Source organism: Oncorhynchus gorbuscha, linkage group LG16 (assembly GCF_021184085.1).
Source record: "Oncorhynchus gorbuscha isolate QuinsamMale2020 ecotype Even-year linkage group LG16, OgorEven_v1.0, whole genome shotgun sequence".
Classification (NCBI taxonomy): Eukaryota; Metazoa; Chordata; class Actinopteri; order Salmoniformes; family Salmonidae; genus Oncorhynchus; species Oncorhynchus gorbuscha.
Genome location: NC_060188.1, coordinates 37,283,564 through 37,306,423, shown reverse-complemented (window position 1 = coordinate 37,306,423; position 22,860 = coordinate 37,283,564). Strand labels below are relative to the sequence as shown.

At 45.8% G+C, this 22,860-nt stretch overlaps 1 pseudogene; it reads left to right on the top strand.

Annotated features, from left to right (window-relative positions):
* The window catches only part of LOC123999758, a 203,253-nt pseudogene that overhangs the window by 151,117 nt on the left and 29,276 nt on the right, over positions 1 to 22,860 (top strand).

The window sequence follows — 22,860 nt, the reverse complement described above, 5'->3', positions numbered from 1 at the left end:
TACCCCTGATACCTCCTTTGTCCCACCTCCCACACATGCGGTGACCTCACTCATTACAACCAGCATGTCCAGTGATACAACCTCTCTCATCATCACCCAGTGCCTGGGCTTACCTCCGCTGTTTCCACACCCCACCATACCCCTGTCTGCGCATTATGCCCTGAATATATTCTACCATGCCCAGAAATCTGCTCCTTTTATTCTCTGTCCCCAACGCTCTAGGCGACCAGTTTTGATAGCCTTTAGCCGCACCCTCATTCTACTCCTCCTCTGTTCCGTGGGTGATGTGGAGGTAAACCCAGGCCCTGCATGTCCCCAGGCACCCTCATTTGTTGACTTCTGTGATCGAAAAAGCCTTGGTTTCATGCATGTCAACATCAGAAGCCTCCTCCCAAAGTTTGTTTTACTCACTGCTTTAGCACACTCTGCCAACCCTGATGTCCTTGCCGTGTCTGAATCCTGGCTTAGGAAGGCCACCAGAAGTTCTGAGATTTCCATACCCAACTATAACACTTTCCGTCAAGATAGAACTGCCAAAAGGGGAGGAGTTGCAATCTACTGCAGAGATAGCCTGCAAAGTTCTGTCATACTTTCCACGTCTATGCGCAAACAGTTCGAACTTCTCATTTTAAAAATTAATCTCTCCAGAAATAAGTCTCTCACTGTTGCCGCCTGCTACCGACCCCCCTCAGCTCCCAGCTGTGCCCTTGACACCATCTGTGAATTGATCGCCCCCCATCTAGCTGCAGAGTTTGTTCTGCTAGGTGACCTAAACTTGGATATGCTTAACACCCCGGCAGTCCTACAATCTAAGCTAGATGCCCTCAATCTCACACAAATCATCAAGGAACCCACCAGGTACAACCCTAAATCCGTAATCATGGGCACCCTAATAGACATTATAATGACCAGCTTGCCCTCCAAATACACCTCCGCTGTCTTCAATCAGGATCTCAGCGTTCACTGCCTCATTGCCTGTATCCACTACAGGTCCGTGGTCAAACGACCACCCCTCATCACTGTCAAACGCACCCTAAAACACTTCTGTGAGCAGGCCTTTCTAATCGACCTGGCCCGGGTATCCTGGAAGGATATTGACCTCATCCGGTCAGTTGAGGATGCCTGGTCATTCTTTAAAAGTATCTTCCTCACCATCTTAGACAAGCATGCTCCGTTCAAAAAAAATGCAGAACTAAGAACAGATATAGCCCTTGGTTCACGCCAGACCTGACTGCCCTCGACCAGTACAAAAACATCCTGTGCCGGACTGCAATAGCATCGAATAGTCCCCGCGATATGAAACTGTCAGGAAAGCAAAGGCCAGCTAAAAAAAGAGAGAACAGTCTATGACTTGGGTAATTGAGTCTTTGACCATTTTTTGGGCCTTCTGACTCTGTCTGGTATATACGTCCTGGATGTCAGGAGTCGTCCTTGGCCACGCAGTCATGGGTGAACAGGGAGTACAGGAGAGGACTAAGCACAAACCCCTGAGGGGCCCCAGTGTTGAGGATCAGCGTGGCAGATGCATTGTTGCCTACCCCTACCACCTGTGGACGGCACGTCAGGAAGTCCTGGATCCAGTTGCAGAGGGAGGTGTTTAGTCCCAGAGTCCTTAGCTTAGTGATGAGTGGGCGCTATGGTGTTGAATGCTGAACTGTAGTCAATGAGCAGCATTCTCACATAGGTGTTCCTTTTGTCCAGGTGCAAAAGGGCAGTGTGGAGTGCGATTGAGAGTCTGTCATTTGTTTATCTGTTGGGGCTGTATTGTGAATTGGAGTTTGTCTAGGGTTTCTGACATAATGGTGTTGGTGTGAGCCATGACCAACTTTTCAAAGCACTTCATGACTACCGATGTGAGTGCTACGGGCCGGTAATAATTTAGGCAGGTATTTAGGCTTTCTTGGCCACAGGGACTATTGTGGTTTGTTTGAAACATGTAGGAATTACAGACTTGGTCAGAGAAAGGTTGAAAATGTCAGTGAAGACACTTGCCAGTTGGTCCATGCATGCTTTGTGTACACGTCATGGTAATCCGTCTGGCCCCGCGGCTTTGTGAATGTTGACCTGTTTAAAGGTCTTGCTCACATCGGCTACGAAGACTGTGATCATGCAGTCGTCCAGAACAGCTGATGCTCTCATGCATGCTTCAGTGCTGCTTGTCTTGAGGTGAGCATAAAAGGCATTTAGCTCGACTGGTAGGCTCGCGTCACTGGCAGCTTGCAGCCAGTGACCTTAATTATTTGTAGTCCTTAATAGTTTTCAAGCCCTACCACATCCGACGAGCATCAGTGCCGGTGTACTAGGATTCAATCTTAGTCCTCTATTGACGCTTTGCCTGTTTGATGGTTCGTCTGAGGACATAATGCTATTTCTTATAAGTGTCCAGATTAGTGTCCTGCTTCTTGAAAGCGGCAGCTCTAGCCTTTAGCTCGGTGCAGATGTTGCCTGTCATCCATGGCTTCTGGTTGGTATATGTACGTACGGTCGCTGTGGGCACAACGTCGTCGATGGACTTATTGATGAAGCTGGTGATTGAGGTGGTATACTCCTCAATGCCATTGGATGAATGCCGGAACATATTCCATCCAGTCTGTGCTAGCAAAACATTCCTGTAGTGTAGCAGGTATATTGATTCCAGGTGACTAACTCATGAAGCTGGTTGAGAGAATGCCAAGAGTGTGCCAAGCTGTCATCAAAGCAAAAAGTGGCTGCTTTGAAGAATCTCAAATCTAAAATATATTTTGATGTGTTTAACACTTGTTTGGTTACTACATGATTCCATATGTGTTATTTCATAGTTTTGATGTCTTCACTATTATTCTACAATGTAGAAAATATTACAAATGAAGAAAAACCCTGGAATGAGTAGGTATGTCCAAACTTTTGACTGGTACTCTATAATATCTCTCGCTCTCTCTGTCTTCTTCATTTTTGAAGAAGTTCAACTATTGTCTTTCTCTCTCTTTGAAAGAAAGACGATAAGCTAAATAAGTCAAGTAAGCTAAATCACAAATCACCATAAGCGAAATCATAAGCTGTAGTTTATGCTTTCAGTGCTAGATTAATTGTCTGATTGGGTGGACAACATGTCAGTTCATGCTGCAAGAGCTCTGATAGGTTGGAGGACATTCTCTGGAAGTTGTCATGATTACTGTGTAAGTCTATGGAAGGGGGTGAGAACCACGAGCCTCCTAGGTTTTAAATTGAAGTCAATTTACCCAGAGGACGGAAACTAGCTGCCCTCCTGCTACAACATTGTCCTACCCTACAGAATGATGTTGAGGCTACTGTAGACCTTCATTGCAAAACTATGTTTTAATAAATTATTTGGTGACGTGAATATATTTAGTATAGTTTTATCTAAAAAGGATAACTTTTTTTAATGTTTCAATATTTTTATGAAACTCACTGAGGAGGATGGTCCTCCCCTTCCTCCTCTGTGGAGCCTCCACTGTTGTAGATCAATGACTGTCAACACAACAATTACATGCTTAGTTTGACACTGAAGGAGAGGACGAAGTTGTCACAAAGGGTGAGAGGTAGAAGTAATTTGAGCAAAAAAATCCGTGAACCAGTGGTTCGTAACATTTGACTCGATTTCCTGGCCAATGCATGCTACATTTTGACCAGTTTGGAGTCTTGTAGACCGATGCACTCATCTGCACTTGTATCTTAAACATTTGAACCGGGACTGATGCGTATTGGTAAATCGTTATATCCCAACCCTCTTAGAAAAAAATATGCTAATCTCAAGGTTTTTGCTAGAACCCTCTATGAAGGGTTCTACTGAGAACCATTTCAAATCAAATCAAATCAAATTTTATTTGTCACATACACATGGTTAGCAGATGTTAATGCGAGTGTAGCGAAATGCTTGTGCTTCTAGTTCCGACAATGCAGTGATAACCAACAAGTAATCTAACTAACAATTCCAAAAAAAACTACTGTCTTATACACAGTGTAAGGGGATAAGGAACATGTACATAAGGATATATGAATGAGTGATGGTACAGAGCAGCATACAGTAGATGGTATCGAGTACAGTATATACATATGAGATGAGTGTGTAGACAAAGTAAACAAAGTGGCATAGTTAAAGTGGCTAGTGATACATGTGTTACATAAGGATGCAGTCGATGTTGTAGAGTACAGTATATACATATGCATATGAGATGAATAATGTAGGGTAAGTAACATTATATAAGGTAGCATTGTTTAAAGTGGCTAGTGATATATATATATATATATATTTACATCATTTCCATCAATTCCCATTATTAAAATGGCTGGAGTTGGGTCAGTGTCAATGACAGTGTGTTGGCAGCAGCCACTCAATGTTAGTGGTGGCTATTTAACAGTCTGATGGCCTTGAGATAGAAGCTGTTTTTCAGTCTCTCGGTCCCAGCTTTGATGCACCTGTACTGACCTCGCCTTCTGGATGATAGCGGGGTGAACAGGCAGTGGTTCGGTGGTTGATGTCCTTGATGATCTTTATGGCCTTCCTGTAACAACGGGTGGTGTAGGTGTCCTGGAGGGCAGGTAGTTTGCCCCCGGTGATGCGTTGTGCAGTCCTCACTACCCTCTGGAGAGCCTTACGGTTGAGGGCGGAGCAGTTGCCGTACCAGGCGGTGATACAGCCCGCCAGGATGCTCTCGATTGTGCATCTGTAGAAGTTTGTGAGTGCTTTTGGTGACAAGCCGAATTTTTCAGCCTCCTGAGGTTGAATAGGCGCTGCTGCGCCTTCTTCACGACGCTGTCAGTGTGAGTGGACCAATTCAGTTTGTCTGTGATGTGTATGCCGAGGAACTTAAAACTAGCTACCCTCTCCACTACTGTTCCATCGATGTGGATAGGGGGTGTTCCCTCTGCTGTTTCCTGAAGTCCACAATCATCTCCTTAGTTTTGTTGACGTTGAGTGTGAGGTTATTTTCCTGACACCACACTCCAAGGGCCCTCACCTCCTCCCTGTAGGCCGTCTCGTCGTTGTTGGTAATCAAGCCTACCACTGTTGTGTCGTCCGCAAACTTGATGATTGAGTTGGAGGCGTGCGTGGCCACGCAGTCGTGGGTGAACAGGGAGTACAGGAGAGGGCTCAGAACGCACCCTTGTGGGGCCCCCGTGTTGAGGATCAGCGGGGAGGAGATGTTGTTGCCTACCCTCACCACCTGGGGGCGGCCCGTCAGGAAGTCCAGTACCCAGTTGCACAGGGCGGGGTCGAGACCCAGGGTCTCGAGCTTGATGACGAGCTTGGAGGGTACTATGGTGTTGAATGCCGAGCTGTAGTCGATGAACAGCATTCTCACATAGGTATTCCTCTTGTCCAGGTGGGTTAGGGCAGTGTGCAGTGTGGTTGAGATTGCATCGTCTGTGGACCTATTTGGGCGGTAAGCAAATTGGAGTGGGTCTAGGGTGTCAGGTAGGGTGGAGGTGATATGGTCCTTGACTAGTCTCTCAAAGCACTTCATGATGACGGAAGTGAGTGCTACGGGCGGTAGTCGTTTAGCTCAGTTACCTTAGCTTTCTTGGGAACAGGAACAATGGTGGCCCTCTTGAAGCATGTGGGAACAGCAGACTGGTATAGGGATTGATTGAATATGTCCGTAAACACACCGGCCAGCTGGTCTGCGCATGCTCGGAGGGCGCGGCTGGGGATGCCGTCTGGGCCTGCAGCCTTGCGAGGGTTAACACGTTTAAATGTCTTACTCACCTCGGCTGCAGTGAAGGAGAGACTGCATGTTTCCGTTGCAGGCCGTGTCAGTGGCACTGTATTGTCCTCAAAGCGGGCAAAAAGTTATTTAGTCTGCCTGGGAGCAAGACATCCTGGTCCGTGACTGGGCTGGATTTCATCTTGTAGTCCGTGATTGACTGTAGACCCTGCCACATGCCTCTTGTGTCTGAGCCATTGAATTGAGATTCCACTTTGTCTCTGTACTGACGCTTAGCTTGTTTGATAACCTTACGGAGGGAATAGCTGCACTGTTTGTATTCAGTCATGTTGCCAGACACCTTGCCCTGATTAAAAGCAGTGGTTCGCGCTTTCAGTTTCACGCGAATGCTGCCATCAATCCACGGTTTCTGGTTAGGGAATGTTTTTATCGTTGCTATGGGAACGACATCTTCGACGCACGTTCTAATGAACTCGCACACCGAATCAGCGTATTCGTCAATATTCCCATCTGACGCAATACGAAACATGTCCCAGTCCACGTGATGGAAGCAGTCTTGGAGTGTAGAGTCAGCTTGTTCTGACCAGCGTTGGACAGACCTCAGCGTGGGAGCCTCTTGTTTTAATTTCTGTCTGTAGGCAGGGATCAGCAAAATGGAGTCGTGGTCAGCTTTTCCGAAAGGGGGCGGGGCAGGGCCTTATATGCGTCGCGGAAGTTAGAGTAACAATGATCCAAGGTTTTACCACCCCTGGTTGCGCAATCGATATGCTGATAAAATTTAGGGAGTCTTGTTTTCAGATTGGCTTTGTTAAAATCCCCAGCTACAATGAATGCAGCCTCCGGATAAATGTTTTCCAGTTTGCAAAGAGTTAAATAAAGTTCGTTCAGAGCCATCGATGTGTCTGCTTGGGGGGGATATATACGGCTGTGATTATAATCGAAGAGAATTCTCTTGGAAGATAATGCGGTCTACATTTGATTGTGAGGAATTCTAAATCAGGTGAACAGAAGGATTTGAGTTCCTGTATGTTTTCTTCATCACACCATGTCCCGTTAGTCATGAGGCATACGCCCCTCCACTCTTCTTACCAGAGAGATGTTTGTTTCTGTCGGCGCGATGCGTGGAGAAACCCGTTGGCTGCACCGCCCTGGATAGCGTTTTCCCAGTAAGCCATGTCTCCGTAAAGCAGAGAACGTTGCAGTCTCTGATGTCCCTCTGGAATGCCACCCTTGCTCGGATTTCATCAACCTTGTTGTCGAGAGACTGGACATTGGCAAGAAGAATACTGGGAAGTGGTGCGCGATGTGCCCTTTTCCGGAGTCTGACCAGAACACCGCCGCGTTTCCCTCTTTTTCGGAGTCGTTTCCTTGGGTCGCTGCATGCGATCCATTCCGTTGTCCTGTTTGTAAGGCAGAACACAGGATCCGCGTCGCGGAAAACATATTCTTGGTCGTACTGATGGTGAGTTGACGCTGATCTTATATTCAGTAGTTCTTCTCGACTGTATGTAATGAAACCTAAGATGACCTGGGGTACTAATGTAAGAAATAACACGTAAAAAAACAAAAAACTGCATAGTTTCCTAGGAACGCGAAGCGAGGCGGCCATCTCAGTCGGCGCCGAAATGACATTTAAGTCATTTAGCAGACGCTCTTATCCAGAGCGACTTACAAATTGGTGCATTCACCTTATGACATCCAGTGGAACAGTCACTTTACAATAGTGCATCTAAATCTTAAAGGGGGGGGAGAGGGAATACTTATCCTATCCTAGGTATTCCTTAAAGAGGTGGGGTTTCAGGTGTCTCTGGAAGGTGGTGATTGACTCCGCTGTCCTGGCGTCGTGAGGGAGTTTGTTCCACCATTGGGGGGCCAGAGCAGCGAACAGTTTTGACTGGGCTGAGCGGGAGCTGTACTTCCTCAGTGGTAGGGAGGCGAGCAGGCCAGAGGTGGATGAACGCAGTGCCCTTGTTTGGGTGTAGGGCCTGATCAGAGCCTGGAGGTACTGAGGTGCCGTTCCCCTCACAGCTCCGTAGGCAAGCACCATGGTCTTGTAGCGGATGCGAGCTTCAACTGGAAGCCAGTGGAGAGAACGGAGGAGCGGGGTGACGTGAGAGAACTTGGGAAGGTTGAACACCAGACGGGCTGCGGCGTTCTGGATGAGTTGAAGGGTTTAATGGCACAGGCAGGGAGCCCAGCCAACAGCGAGTTGCAGTAATCCAGACGGGAGATGACAAGTGCCTGGATTAGGACCTGCGCCGCTTCCTGTGTGAGGCAGGGTCGTACTCTGCGGATGTTGTAGAGCATGAACCTACAGGAACGGGCCACCGCCTTGATGTTGGTTGAGAACGACAGGGTGTTGTCCAGGATCACACCAAGGTTCTTAGCGCTCTGGGAGGAGGACACAATGGAGTTGTCAACCGTGATGGCGAGATCATGGAACGGGCAGTCCTTCCCGGGAGGAAGAGCAGCTCCGTCTTGCCGAGGTTCAGCTTGAGGTGGTGATCCGTCATCCACACTGATATGTCTGCCAGACATGCAGAGATGCGATTCGCCACCTGGTCATCAGAAGGGGGAAAGGAGAAGATTAATTGTGTGTCGTCTGCATAGCAATGATAGGAGAGACCATGTGAGGTTATGACAGAGCCAAGTGACTTGGTGTATAGCGAGAATAGGAGAGGGCCTAGAACAGAGCCCTGGGGGACACCAGTGGTGAGAGCGCGTGGTGAGGAGACAGATTCTCGCCACGCCACCTGGTAGGAGCGACCTGTCAGGTAGGACGCAATCCAAGCGTGGGCCGCGCCGGAGATGCCCAACTCGGAGAGGGTGGAGAGGAGGATCTGATGGTTCACAGTATCGAAGGCAGCCGATAGATCTAGAAGGATGAGAGCAGAGGAGAGAGAGTTAGCTTTAGCAGTGCGGAGCGCCTCCGTGATACAGAGGAGAGCAGTCTCAGTTGAATGACTAGTCTTGAAACCTGACTGATTTGGATCAAGAAGGTCATTCAGAGAGAGATAGCGGGAGAGCTGGCCAAGGACGGCACGTTCAAGAGTTTTGGAGAGAAAAGAAAGAAGGGATACTGGTCTGTAATTGTTGACATTGGAGGGATCGAGTGTAGGTTTTTTCAGAAGGGGTGCAACTCTCGCTCTCTTGAAGACGGAAGGGACGTAGCCAGCGGTCAGTGATGAGTTGATGAGCGAGGTGAGGTAAGGGAGAAGGTCTCCGGAAATGGTCTGGAGAAGAGGGGAGGGGATAGGGTCAAGCGGGCAGGTTGTTGGGCGGCCGGCCGTCACAAGACGCGAGATTTCATCTGGAGAGAGAGGGAGAAAGAGGTCAGAGCACAGGGTAGGGCAGTGTGAGCAGAACCAGCGGTGTCGTTTGACTTAGCAAACGAGGATCGGATGTCGTCGACCTTCTTTTCAAAATGGTTGACGAAGTCGTCTGCAGAGAGGGAGGAGGGGGGATTCAGGAGGGAGGAGAAGGTGGCAAAGAGCTTCCTAGGGTTAGAGGCAGATGCTTGGAATTTAGCGTGGTAGAAAGTGGCTTTAGCAGCAGAGACAGAGGAGGAAAATGTAGAGAGGAGGGAGTGAAAGGATGCCAGGTCCGCAGGGAGGCGAGTTTTCCTCCATTTCCGCTCGGCTGCCCGGAGCCCTGTTCTGTGAGCTCGCAATGAGTCATCGAGCCACGGAGCGGGAGGGGAGGACCGAGCCGGCCTGGAGGATAGGGGACATAGAGAGTCAAAGGATGCAGAGAGGGAGGAGAGGAGGGTAGAGGAGGCAGAATCAGGAGATAGGTTGGATAAGGTTTGAGCGGAGGGAAGAGATGATAGGATGGAAGAGGAGAGAGTAGCGGGGGAGAGAGAGCGAAGGTTGGGACGGCGCGATACCATCCGAGTAGGGGCAGTGTGGGAGGTGTTGGATGAGAGCGAGAGGGAAAAGGATACAAGGTAGTGGTCGGAGACTTGGAGGGGAGTTGCAATGAGGTTAGTGGAAGAACAGCATCTAGTAAAGATGAGGTCGAGCGTATTGCCTGCCTTGTGAGTAGGGGGGGAAGGTGAGAGGGTGAGGTCAAAAGAGGAGAGGAGTGGAAAGAAGGAGGCAGAGAGGAATGAGTCAAAGATAGACGTGGGGAGGTTAAAGTCGCCCAGAACTGTGAGAGGTGAGCCGTCCTCAGGAAAGGAGCTTATCAAGGCATCAAGCTCATTGATGAACTCTCCGAGGGAACCTGGAGGGCGATAAATGATAAGGATGTTAAGCTTGAAAGGGCTGGTAACTGTGACAGCATGGAATTCAAAGGAGGTGATAGACAGATGGGTAAGGGGAGAAAGAGAGAATGACCACATGGGAGAGATGAGGATCCCGGTGCCACCACCCCGCTGACCAGAAGCTCTCGGGGTGTGCGAGAACACGTGGGAGGACGAAGAGAGAGCAGTAGGAGTAGCAGTGTTGTCTGTGGTGATCCATGTTTCCGTTAGTGCCAAGAAGTCGAGGGACTGGAGGGAGGCATAGGCTGAGATGAACTCTGCCTTGTTGACCGCAGATCGGCAATTCCAGAGGCTACTGGAGACCTGGAACTCCACGTGGGTCGTGCGCGCTGGGACCACCAGATTAGGGTGGCCGCGGCCACGCGGTGTGGAGCGTTTGTATGGTCTGTGCAGAGAGGAGAGAACAGGGATAAACAGACACATAGTTAACAGGCTACAGAAGAGGCTACGCTAATGCAAAGGAGATTGGAATGACAAGTGGACTACACGTCTCGAATGTTCAGAAAGTTAAGCTGCGTAGCAAGAATCTTATTGACTAAAATGATTAAAATTATACAGTACTGCTGAAGTAGGCTAGCTGGCAGTGGGTGCGTTGTTGACACTACACTAATCAAGTCGTTCCGTTGAGTGTAATAGTTTCTACAGTGCTGCTATTCGGGGCTAGCTGGCTAGCTAGTAGTGTTGTTTACGTTACGTTGCGTTAAAAGAACGACAATAGCTGGCTAGCTAACCTAGAAAATCGCTCTAGACTACACAATTATCTTTGATACAAAGACGGCTATGTAGCTAGCTATGTAGCTAGCTACGATCAAACAAATCAAACCGTTGTACTGTAATGAAATGAAATGAAAATGTGATACTACCTGTGAATGCGACCGGGTTGTTGAGTTCTATTCAGAAGACGTTGGCTAGCGTTGGCTAGCTGTTGGCTAGCTAGCAGAGTCTCCTACGTTAAGGACGACAAATAGCTGGCTAGCTAACCTCGGTAAATTAAGATAATCACTCTAAGACTACACACTCTAAACCTAAACAACACAATTATCTTGGAACGAAGATACGAAGACAGCAAAGACAGCTATGTGGCTAGCTAACACTACACTGATCAAGTCGTTCAGTTGAGTGTAATAGTTTTCCCAGTGCAGCTAATCAGTGGACGTTAGCTAGCTGGCTAGTGAAGACTACGTTAGGACGGCGAAATACGATAATTACGCAATTATCTTTGATACAAAGACGGCTATGTAGCTAGCTGAGAAGAAATTGCTAAGATTAGACAAATAAAACCGTTGTGCTATAATGAAATATAATGAAATGAAATGTAAAATGTTATTCTACCTGCGGGAGCGAAGCGCCGATGCGACCACTTGCTCCAAACCGGAAACACATAAACACATACATTTCATCTTTGGAGGGTTCCTCCTAGAACGATCTATCAATGGTTCCACCAACCTTATTAGCATTTAAAATTATGTTATCTATGACAATAATTACTTATATCATAAGGCCTTTATTTTAGGGCCTAGTTATACCCTAACACAGTGGTGTTAGATAAATCTTATTTTACAGGCCACATCAGGTAAACTGGAACAACCATCCCAGTATCGGGTCCAATGAGTATAAATACTAACAGAATGGATTAGTTTGTTATTTATCTTTGTGTAGCATAACATTAATCAACCAATAAATGTACATGCAGAAACAGATATTAAAACAAACAATTATGAATATCACCCTGCAGTTGAGAATGCTGGGAAATATGGCTCTATGAAGATAGAACCCTTCTTGCCTTCTAAATAATCCTTCTTGCCTTCCAAAGAATCCTTTCTCCCAAAAATGTTTTTTGGGATGTTAAAACTTGTTATGGCTGGGGGCAGTGTTGAGTAGCTTGGATGAATAAGGTGCCCAGAGTAAACTGTCTGCTACTCAGGCCCAGTTGCTAATATATGCATATTATTAGTAGATTTGGATAGAAAACATTTACGTTTCTAAAACTGTTTGAATGATGTCTGTGAGTATAACAGAACTCATATGGCAGGCAAAAACCTGAGAAAAAAATCCAACCAGGAAGTGGGAAATCGGAGGTATGTAGTTTTTCAACTTATTGCCTATCGAATACACAGTGTCTATGGGGTCATATTGCACTGCCTAAGGCTTCCACTAGATGTCAACAGTCTTTAGAACCTTGTTTGATGCTTCTACTGTGAAGGAGGGGGAATGGGAGCTGAATGAGTCAGGACTCTGCCAGAGTGGCATGAGATGACCATGCACGTTCACGTGATAGTTAGCTTGTGTTCCATTGCAATTCTACAGACAAAGGAATTCTCCAGTTGGAACATTATTGAAGATTTATGTTAAAAACATCGTTAAGATTGATTCTATACTTCGTTTGACATGTTTCTACGGACTGTAACGGAACTTTTTGACTTTTCGTCTGGCCTGTGCTAAACGCACTAACAAAAAGGAAGATTTTGGACATAAATGACAGACTTTATCGAACAAATCAAACATTTATTGTGGAACTGGGATTCCTGGGAGTGCGTTCTGAATAAGATCATCAAATGTAAGTGAATATTTACAATGTTATTTCTGACTTTTGTTGACTCCACAACATGGCGGTTATATGGCTTGTTTTTGTGTCTGAGCACTGTACTCAGATTATTACATGGTGTGCTTTTTCAGTAAAGCTTTTTTGAAATCTGACACAGCAGTTGCATTAAGGAGAAGTGAATCTATAATTCCATGCATAATAGTTGTATCTTTTATCAATGTTTATTATGTTTATTATGAGTATTTCTGTAAATTGATGTGGCTCTCTGCAAAATCACCAGACGTTTTGGAACTACTAAACATAACGCTCCAATGTAAACTCAGATTTTTGTATATAAATATGTACTTTATCGAACAAAACATACATGTATTGTGTAACATGTGTAACATGTGTAACATGGAGTCATCTGATGAAGATCATCAAAGGTTAGTGATTCATTTTATCTCTATTTGTGCTTTTTGTGACTCTCTTTGGCTGGAAAAATGGCTGTGTTTTTCTGTGACTGGGTGCTGACCTAACATAATCGTTTGGTGTGCTTTCGTCCTAAAGCCTTTTTGAAGTCGGACACTGTGGTGGGATTCACAAAAAATGTATCTTTAAAATGGTGTAAAATATCTATATTTGAGGAATTTCTGTTGTTTTGAATTTGGTGCCCTGCACTTTCACTGGCTGTTGTCATTTCGATCCCGTTAGCGGGATTCAAGCCATAAGAAGAACTATTGCATTCAGATCAAAGTGGTTCTTGGTAGAACCCTATCCCTTTTTTCTAAGAGTGCAGTAAAGGGCATATTGCTTAATGTCAAGTGATGGAAAAACATGCATCCAAACGGGAAGGGGACGAGACCAAATGTCTTCTTTTCTCTGCTCTTTTGTCTCCTTCAGATCTGGTTTGCCTTTGTCAACGGATTCTCTGGTCAGATTCTGTTTGAACGCTGGTGCATCGGCCTGTACAATGTGGTGAGTGTTCATCTGATTTACTCTCCTCTCTCCATTACTGTGAAAGAGCCTGTTTTATAATTCTCCTCCTCTGTTGAGCTCTGGCACGAAAACTGATTTGCTGTGGCACCCCAGACGTGTTCCCCTTACTGCATGACCATATCATCATATCCTGAGACATTTCCCATATATTTATGACCTGCTGTTAAGTCCATATTCCCCTCGTGCCCCAAACTATGTACTGACTGTGGAAAGAACAACAGCCTCGCATGCCCCCAAAGAGTGTAGTTAGCAAAGGTGTTAATTTGTGAATGATAAAGGAACAGGTTGAATAGAACAGCACACAACCAGCTCTGGGCAACTAATGTCCCACAGGGTTCGGTTTTGGATCTAATGAACCTATGTTTCTTGTCTGTCAAATGAAATGAGTGAACGGGTGGAAAGAATGTGTATTTTAACACCTCAACGAAAAATGTGAATAGTACATTGTTTGGGTTTCAACGAGTTGACGTGTAGTTTTACACCTTTTATTAAAGATATACCCCAAATCCATAAACAAAAGCAAGTGAGGGAAGTGAGAGGAGAGAAGTGCCCGCACACCGTTGACGGAACGCTAAAGGAAGTGATTTCATCGTCGACCAAGAAATTAGAACATTAGTCACCGCTCTGGCTGTTTTTCTAAAGCAACCACAGTGTATGGGGTGGTGGGCTATTCTTTCACTTTTTCTAAAATGCAGGGAAATTCCACCGGCTCTGTGGTAGTCTGTTGGAGGCATTGGGCCGAATCCGCCCCTCAATGGCAATGCTCGGCACCCTGAATGAGCAACGATGCAGTGGAGCATATCCTCCTGCATCCCACCAGCCCCAGCCTCCAGTCTGGAGCCTGCAGTCTACAGCCTGCAGATGGGCCAATGGGGAACTCACACCACTGACCCGCAGAGTCCCCACTCTGTTCTCTCATTCTTCTCTCTCTTCTCTCTCTCAGCAGCTGCTGCAGAGTGAAACATTACAACACCACATAGACATTACACTAGCTCTGCGAACATACCTGCTAACTAGTCAAGGGCGTCGCAGATGTTTGTCTGAGATGGCTTTTGCATATGAATGGAGTGTGTCGAATCAAAATAAAACTCCAAACGTGCTACACGCTCAACAGCCTCCACTCAATAGAATCAGGGCAAGTCATAACTTAAGCATATGGCAATCAATGCAAAAGATAAGCAAAAATGTTTTTTGTTGTTTTCATTCGGCTGTGTTCACTGTTTACAAAACAAAAAACAGTTTACAATGTTCACAAATGTGGGATGAACTGGCCATGAACTATCTAATGGCCAATGATGTACAGTGGGGCAAAAAGGTATTTAGTCAGCCACCAATTGTGCAAGTTCTCCCACTGAAAAAGATGAGAGAGACCTGTAATTGTCATTATAGGTACACTTCAACTATAACAGACAAAATTTGGGGGAAAAATCCAGAAAATCACATTGTAGGATTTTAAATTAATTTATTTGCAAATTATGGTGGAAAATAATTATTTGGTCACCTACAAACAAGCAAGATTTCTGGCTCTCACAGACTTCTTCTTTAAGAGGCTCCTCTGTCCTCCACTCGTTACCTGTATTAATGGCACCTGTTTGAACTTGTTATCAGTATAAAAGACACCTGTCCACAACCTCAAACAGTCACACTCCAAACTCCACTATGGCCAAGACCAAAGAGCTGTCAAAGGACACCAGAAACAAAATTGTAGACCTGCACCAGGCTGGGAAGACTGAATCTGCAATAGGTAAGCAGCTTGGTTTGAGCAATTATTAGGAAATGGAAGACATACAAGACCACTGATAAACTCCCTCGATCTGGGGCTCCACGCAAGATCTCAGCCCTTGGGGTCAAAATGATCACAAGAACGGTGAGCAAAAATCCCAGAACCACACGGGGGGACCTAGTGAATGACCAGCAGAGAACTGGGACCAAAGTAACAAAGCCTACCATCAGTAACACACTACGCAGCCAGGGACTCAAATCCTGCAGTGCCAGACGTGTCCCCCTGCTTAAGCCGGTACATGTCCAGGCCCGTCTGAAGTTTGCTAGATGAAACCAAAATATAACATTTTGGTAAAAACTCAACTCGTAGTGTTTGGAGGACAGAGAATGCTGACTTGCATCCAAAGAACACTGTGCCTACTGTGAAGCATGGGGGTGGAAACATCATGCTTTGGGGCTGTTTTTTTGCAAAGGGACCAGGACGACTGATCCGTGTAAAGGAAAGAATGAATGGGGCCATGTATCGTGAGATTTTGAGTGAAAACCTCCTTCCATCAGCAAGGGCATTGAAGATTAAATGTGGCTAGGTCTTTCAGCATGACAATGATCCCAAACACACGCCCGGGCAACGAAGGAGTGGCTTCGTAAGAAGCATTTCAAGGTCCTGGAATGGCCTAGCCAGTCTCCAGATCTCAACCCCATAGAAAATCTTTGGAGGGAGTTGAAAGTCCGTGTTGCCCAGCAACAGCCCCAAAACATCACTGTTCTAGAGGAGATCTGCATGGAGGAATGGGCAAAACTACCAGCAACAGTGTGTGAAAACCTTGTGAAGACTTACAGAAAACATTTGACCTCTGTTAGGGCCAAAAAAGGGTACATAACAAAGTATTGAGATACTTCTTTTTTTGACCAAATACTTATTTTCCACCATACTATAATTTGCAAATAAATTCATTAAAAATCCTACAATGTGATTTTCTGGAGAAAAAAAATCTAATTTTGTCTGTCATAGTTGAAGTGTACCTATGATGAAAATTACAGGCCTCTTTCATCTTTTTAAGTGGGAGGACTTGCACAATTGGTGGCTGACTAAATACTTTTTTGCCCCACTGTATATGGAGAGGCTTTGAAGCCACTGATTGGCCATTTTGGCACTCCAAAGTAGGAGTAGACCTCCATAGGAATGAATGGAATTCTACAGTATTTCAATTACATCTATTTAAGTATTTTTGTTGTTGTGGTGGGACATTAAGATTAGTAATCTTTAAAAAAAAATGTTTTGAAGGAAATTTTTAATTTATATGTTTAGATCACCATAATATTATTTCAGAGTATGCATTAAGGTGTCTGTAATATAGCTTCCAAAATATGTTTTACAATGGTGAGGGAGTGCCAAGATGGAGGCGTAGTGGCTTTAACATCTAGTGTATAAATAATTTGCTAATGGACAGGATGAATTGTATCTTATTGTTGATCCTTTTCTTGGTATTGTTTGTCCCATAGTAAGCAAACTGTTTCTTTGCAGACTTTTCTCACATTTTGTTACGTCACAGCCTTATTCTAAAATAATTGAAACTGTTCTACACACAATACCCCATAATGACAAAGCAAAAACAGTTTTTTTTTAAATGTTTGCAAATTTATACAAAATAAAAAACCTGTAATATCACATCAACATAAGTTTTCAGACCCTTTTCTCAATACTTTGTTGAAGTACCTTTGACAGTGTTGCGTTTTCTTGGGTAGGACGCTACAAGCTTGGCACACTTGTATTTAGGGAGTTTCTCCCATTCTTCTCTGTAAATCCTCTCAAGCTCTGTCAGGTTGGATGGGTAGCATCGCTGCACAGCAATTTTCAGGTCTCTCCAGAGACATTGGATCAGATTCAACTCCGGGCTCTGGCAGGGCCACTCAAGGACATTCACAGACTTGTCCCGAAGCCACTCCTGCGTTGTCTTGGCTGTGTGCTTAGGGTCGTTGTGTGCTTAGGGTCCTGTTGGAAGGTGAACCTTCACCCCAGTCTGAGGTGCTGAGCAGGTTTTCATCAAGGGTCTCTCTGTACTTTGATCCATTCATCTTTATCCTGACTAGTCTCCCAGTCCCTGCCGCTGAAAAACATCCCCACAGCATGATGCTGCCACCACCATGCTTCACCGTAGGGAGGTTTCCTCCAGATGTGAACAAAGAGTCAATCTTGGTTTCATCAGACCGGAGAATCTTGTTTCTCATGGTCTGAGAGTCCTTTAGGTTTCTTTTGGCGAACTTCAAGCAGGCTGGCATGTGTCTTTTACTGAGGAATGGCTTCCGTCTGGCCACTCTACCATGAAGGCCTGATTGGTGGAGTGCTGCAGGAATAGTGGTCCTTCTGGAAGGTTCTTCCATCTTCACAGAGGAACTCTGGAGCTCTGTCAGAGTGACCATCGGGTTCTTTGTCACCTCCCAGACCAAGGCCCTTCTCCCCCGATTGCTCAGTTTGACCGGGCGGCTAGCTCTAGGAAAAGTCTTGGTGGTTCCAAACTTCTTCCATTTAATAATGATGGAGGCCACTGTGTTCTTGGGGACATTCAATGCTGCAGACAGTTTGGTACCCTTCCCCAGATCTGTGCCTCAACACAATCCTGTCTCTGAGCTCTTCGGACAATTCCTCTGACCTCATGGCTTGGTTTTTTCTCTGACATGCACTGTAAACTGTGGGACCTTATATAGACAGGTGTGTGCCTTTCCAAATAATTTACAATCAAGTTGTTGAAACATCTCAAGGATTATCACTGGAAACAGGATGCACCTGAGCTCAAATTTGAGTCTGATAGCAATGGGTCTGACTACTTTTTTATTTTCTTCTAAAAACCTGTTTTTGCTTTGTCATTATGGGGAATAGTGTGTAGATTGATGAAGGAAAAAAATAAGTAATCCATTTTAGAATAAGGCTGTAACGTAACAAAATATGGAAAAAGTCAAGGGATTCGAATACTTTCTGAATGCACTGTACACAGTGCTGTGAAAAAGTATTTGCCCCTTTCTGATTCTCTTTTTTTGTTGCATATTTCTGACGCAGAATGTTATCAAATCTTCAACCATAACCGAATATTAGATAAAGGGAACCTGAGGAAACAAACACAAAATGTTGATACTTATTTAATTGATTTAATTAACAAAGTTATGCAACACCCAATGCCCCTCTGTGGAAAAGTAATTCCCCCTTACACTCAATACCTGGTTGTGCCGTCTTTATCTGGTTGTGCTCTCTATCAGAGAATTCTAAAGGAGAATGTCAGGTCATCCATCCGTGAGCTGAAGCGCAGCTGTGTCATGCAGCAGGACAATGATCCTAAACACACAATAAAGTCTACATCAGAATGGCTGAAAAGCAGCACATTTAAAGTTCTGGAATGGCCTAGTCAAAGTCCAGACCTAATCCCGAATTGAGATGTTGTGGCCGGACCTGAAACGATCCGTTCATGCTCGAAAACCCACAAATATTGCTGAGTTAAAGCAGTTCTACATGGAAGAGTGGGCCAACATTCTTCCACAGCGATGTGAGACTGATCAACAACTACAGGAAGCGTTTGGATGCAGTCACTGCAGATAAAGGCGGCACAACCAGTTGTTGAGTGTAAGGGGACAATAACTTTTTCACACAGAGGCATTGGGTGTCGCATAACTTTGCCTATTAAATAAATGAAAAAGTATCAATATATTGTTTTATTTGTGTTTATCTAATATTATGTTTTGGTTTAAGATCTGATCAAATTCAGTGTCCAAAATATTTTAAAATGTAGAAAATCAGAAAGGGGGCAAATACTTAGCTGAATAGGACATCATTAGTGTCCGTGTTTTCACTAATGCAGTAATGGAATCAATTATGTCTTGAAGGTCCTTGTGATTATGAAAAGCCTGGCTTTCATTAGGTTACTCACTGAGGAAAGATAAGACTATTTCCCCATCCAACATTGTATCTGATAGCGTCTTTGCTAACAGGCCGTTAGTTGAGTCTACTGGGCTTTTGAGTTTACTAACTTTATCCTCACTTCTGGGTTTTGTGATGGGACATGTTGAACAATGCAAAACAGTGTGGTTTCATTTGGCATGTGTGTTTGTGTGTTTAGATTTTCACTGCTCTGCCTCCTCTCACTCTGGGAATATTTGAACGCTCATGCAGGAAAGAGAACATGTTGAAGTACCCGGAACTCTACAAAACCTCCCAGAATGCCATGGGTTTCAACACCAAGGTAGGTCTGTGTCTGAACGTTAGAGGAACATTGTCTCAACGATTCCTTCAGTTTCTGTCATTCCACTTTTACCCCTCATGTTGTTTGTCTGGGCCACATTTCCATTCATGGTGGAGTAAACTCTTAAGTATTAAGTATTTTCTAAGCTTAAGTAGGTTTACTAAAGTTTACTTAGCACAAACAAAAAGGGAGATATAAGACTGCAATCAACCAGGCATTTTCTTTTTCTTCTAACCTCTGTTCTGTCTCCAAATTGACATCCTTCACACAATTTTTATTTATTTTTTATTTTACCTTTATTTAACCAGGCAAGTCAGTTAAGAACACATTCTTATTTTCAATGACGGCCTGGGAACAGTGGGTTAACTGCCTGTTCAGGGGCAGAACGACAGATTTGTACCTTGTCAGCTCGGGGGTTTGAACTCGCAACCTTCCGGTTACTAGTCCAACGCTCTAACCACTAGGCTACGCTGCCACCCCGAATGGAGACCTGATAAGCTCCGAAATGCTCCAAACTGATTTTAGGTCAGTCTAATGACGGAGAATGAATCTGCTCGTCTGTCCCAATTGGTCTGTGTCTTACACGTGGGGTCTCTCCACATAATGATCACCAGTCTTACCAGGTTCAGTGGTCAGAGGGTGTCTGCCTGCCTGTCTCTCTGTCTATTGGGGGGGCTGTCCGTTAACTTTCCCCTGCTGTCTGTTAACAAAGATGTCTCCCCTTCTCCATGCTTGCCCCCCTTCTATGGCCTTTAACCCCCCCCCATCCACGGCACACCTAGCCCCCTTACTTTACAGGCGTAGAGACCCAGTTAGTGCCGCATGGAGACAGATTAAAGCCTGAGTGGCCATGGAGGTCAGGGGCGACAGGGGGAGTGGGGAGATAGCGGGCCATAGAGAGGGGTGGAGGTTAAAGGGAGAGAGGAGGATGTGATGGCATAAACTGTGGGAAATTATGATTGTTTTTTAAGCAAGGGGCTGTTTGAACTGGAGGCCTTCTGCCTGGTCGGGCTGGCTTAGCCTAAGTACTGTAAATAAGATAACCCCAGTCTACTGGTCTCTCCCCAGAGAGTTAGTCTGCATGAGGTCAGTCACCTCACAGTTAGAGTTGACCCTTGGACCTCAGCCGGCATGTCCCCCTCACAGCTTTTATTTCTGTTTGGGTGAGAGACGGGCTCCATATGGCCAAGTGTTATATGACCCTCCAGGGAATAGCAGGGAGACATTGTGCAAGGCAGGACACAGTCTCCGTTTTGTGGTTTCAAGTTGACCTGCAAATCAAGACTGACTTGTTGATTCAAATTGGTTTTCCTCCATTTTAGTTTGACCCCTTGCTAAAGCCCTGTAACAATGACTTGTCCAGGTCACCGTGGTGTTTTCACTGGCCTGTCCACGCTTTCCCTCTGAAAAATGTCCATGCCGCATGGCCCGAGGCAAGGTGCAAAAATCCAGCAGGAATTTGCCCGAAACTCCTTTCTATCTTGCATGCCTGTCTCTTTTGTGCACGACAGATACTGTCTGAGCGAATTAGGAGGTAAGAGAGAGAGGGCCAGGGTAGGGTGTGAAATATTTCAGGCGTCGCCGCCCGCACTACTGTGTCCCCTTTCATTTTTAATTGCATTTTCCTGACACTTAAGTCACTCTAACAAACCTCAGTCCCCCGATGTGGCCCCCAGTAATTACACCGCCTCACCATTTCCCTCCATTTACTCCTCCCCCACTCCCTCCTCTCGTCCCTCGCTTTGCGCAACAGCATTAAAGAGGAAGGACAGGAAATATTTGGCCCGATATAAACGACATCCTTTCATGCTTTTTTAAGCAATTAGGTGCCGCACAATGGGCACGAATCTTTTAGCCAGGGCACTGACATGGACGGGCTGGCATTCATGCCAAAGTTCTTAGCAACCTGCCGGGATACAGCGGTGGGGGGAGGGGAGTGAGGCTTCACTATGACAAATGATTATGAACATTTATTGATTTAATTAGCATTCATTAGGGTGCTGGGCATTTATAAAGGCTTATTGTCCCACACAGTGTTGTGTTGGGGCAGAGTGAGGACGGTGATGTGAGGTGGGGTTATTGTTCCACACCGTGTTGTGTTGGGGCAGAGTGAGGACGGTGACGTGAGGTGGGGTTATTGTTCTACACTGTGGTTGTGTTGGGGCAGAGTGAGGAGGGTGATGGGAGGTGGGGTTATTGTTCTACACTGGGTTGTGTTGGGGCAGAGTGAGGAGGGTGATGTGAGGTGGGGTTGTTGTTCCACACTGTGTTGTGTTGGGTCAGAGTGAGGACGGTGATGTGAGGTGGAGTTGTTGTTCCACACTGGGTTGTGTTGGGGCAGAGTGAGGAGGGTGATGTGAGGTGGGGTTATTGTTCCACACTAGGTTGTGTTGGGGAAGAGTGAGGAGGGTGATGTGAGGTGGGGTTGTGTTCCACACTGGGTTGTGTTGGGGCAGAGTGAGGAGGGTGATGTGAGGTGGGGTTATTGTTCCACACTGGGTTGTGTTGGGGAAGAGTGAGGAGGGTGATGTGAGGTGGGGTTATTGTTCCACACTGGGTTGTGTTGGGGCAGAGTGAGGAGGGTGATGTGAGGTGGGGTTATTGTTCCACACTGGGTTGTGTTGGGGCAGAGTGAGGAGGGTGATGTGTGGTGGGGTTATTGTTCCACACTGGATTGTGTTGGGGGAGAGTGGGGAGGGTGATGTGAGGTGGGGTTGTTGTTCCACACTGGGTTGTGTTGGTGAAGAGTGAGGAGGGTGATGTGAGGTGGGGTTGGTGTTCCACACTGGATTGTGTTGGGGAAGAGTGAGGAGGGTGAGGTGGGGATATTGTTCCACACTGGGTTGTGTTGGGGAAGAGTGAGGAGGGTGATGTGAGGTGGGGTTATTGTTCCACACTGGGTTGTTGGGGCAGAGTGAGGAGGGTGATGGGAGGTAGGGTTGTTGTTCCACACTGGGTTGTGTTGGGGAAGAGTGAGGAGGGTGATGTGAGGTGGGGTTATTGTTCCACACTGGGTTGTGTTGGGGCAGAGTGAGGAGGGTGATGTGAGGTGGGGTTGTTATTCCACACTGGGTTGTGTTGGGGCAGAGTGAGGAGGGTGATGTGAGGTGGGGTTGTTGTTCCACACTGGGTTGTGTTGAGGCAGAGTGAGGAGCGTAATGTGAGGTGGGGTAGGGGTGGTGGAGACAGGGACAGAGGGGAAAGTTGTAGGCTACTTGCCAGTTGAGGCTAATTGGGTTTAAACGTGTAATTGTAGCATTGGAAGATAATCTATAACACATTGAACCACAGAGATGGGGGGGGGGGGTACATCCACCGGATGTAGTTATCACAATATACTAGCCATATCAAAGTTTCAAATGCTGGGCATAATTTTGTGTATAATATGTACAATATGTTTTGTAGTGATTGCTATGTTGTTGATGTGAAGAATATTTGTTGGTCCGTGGTGTGTAA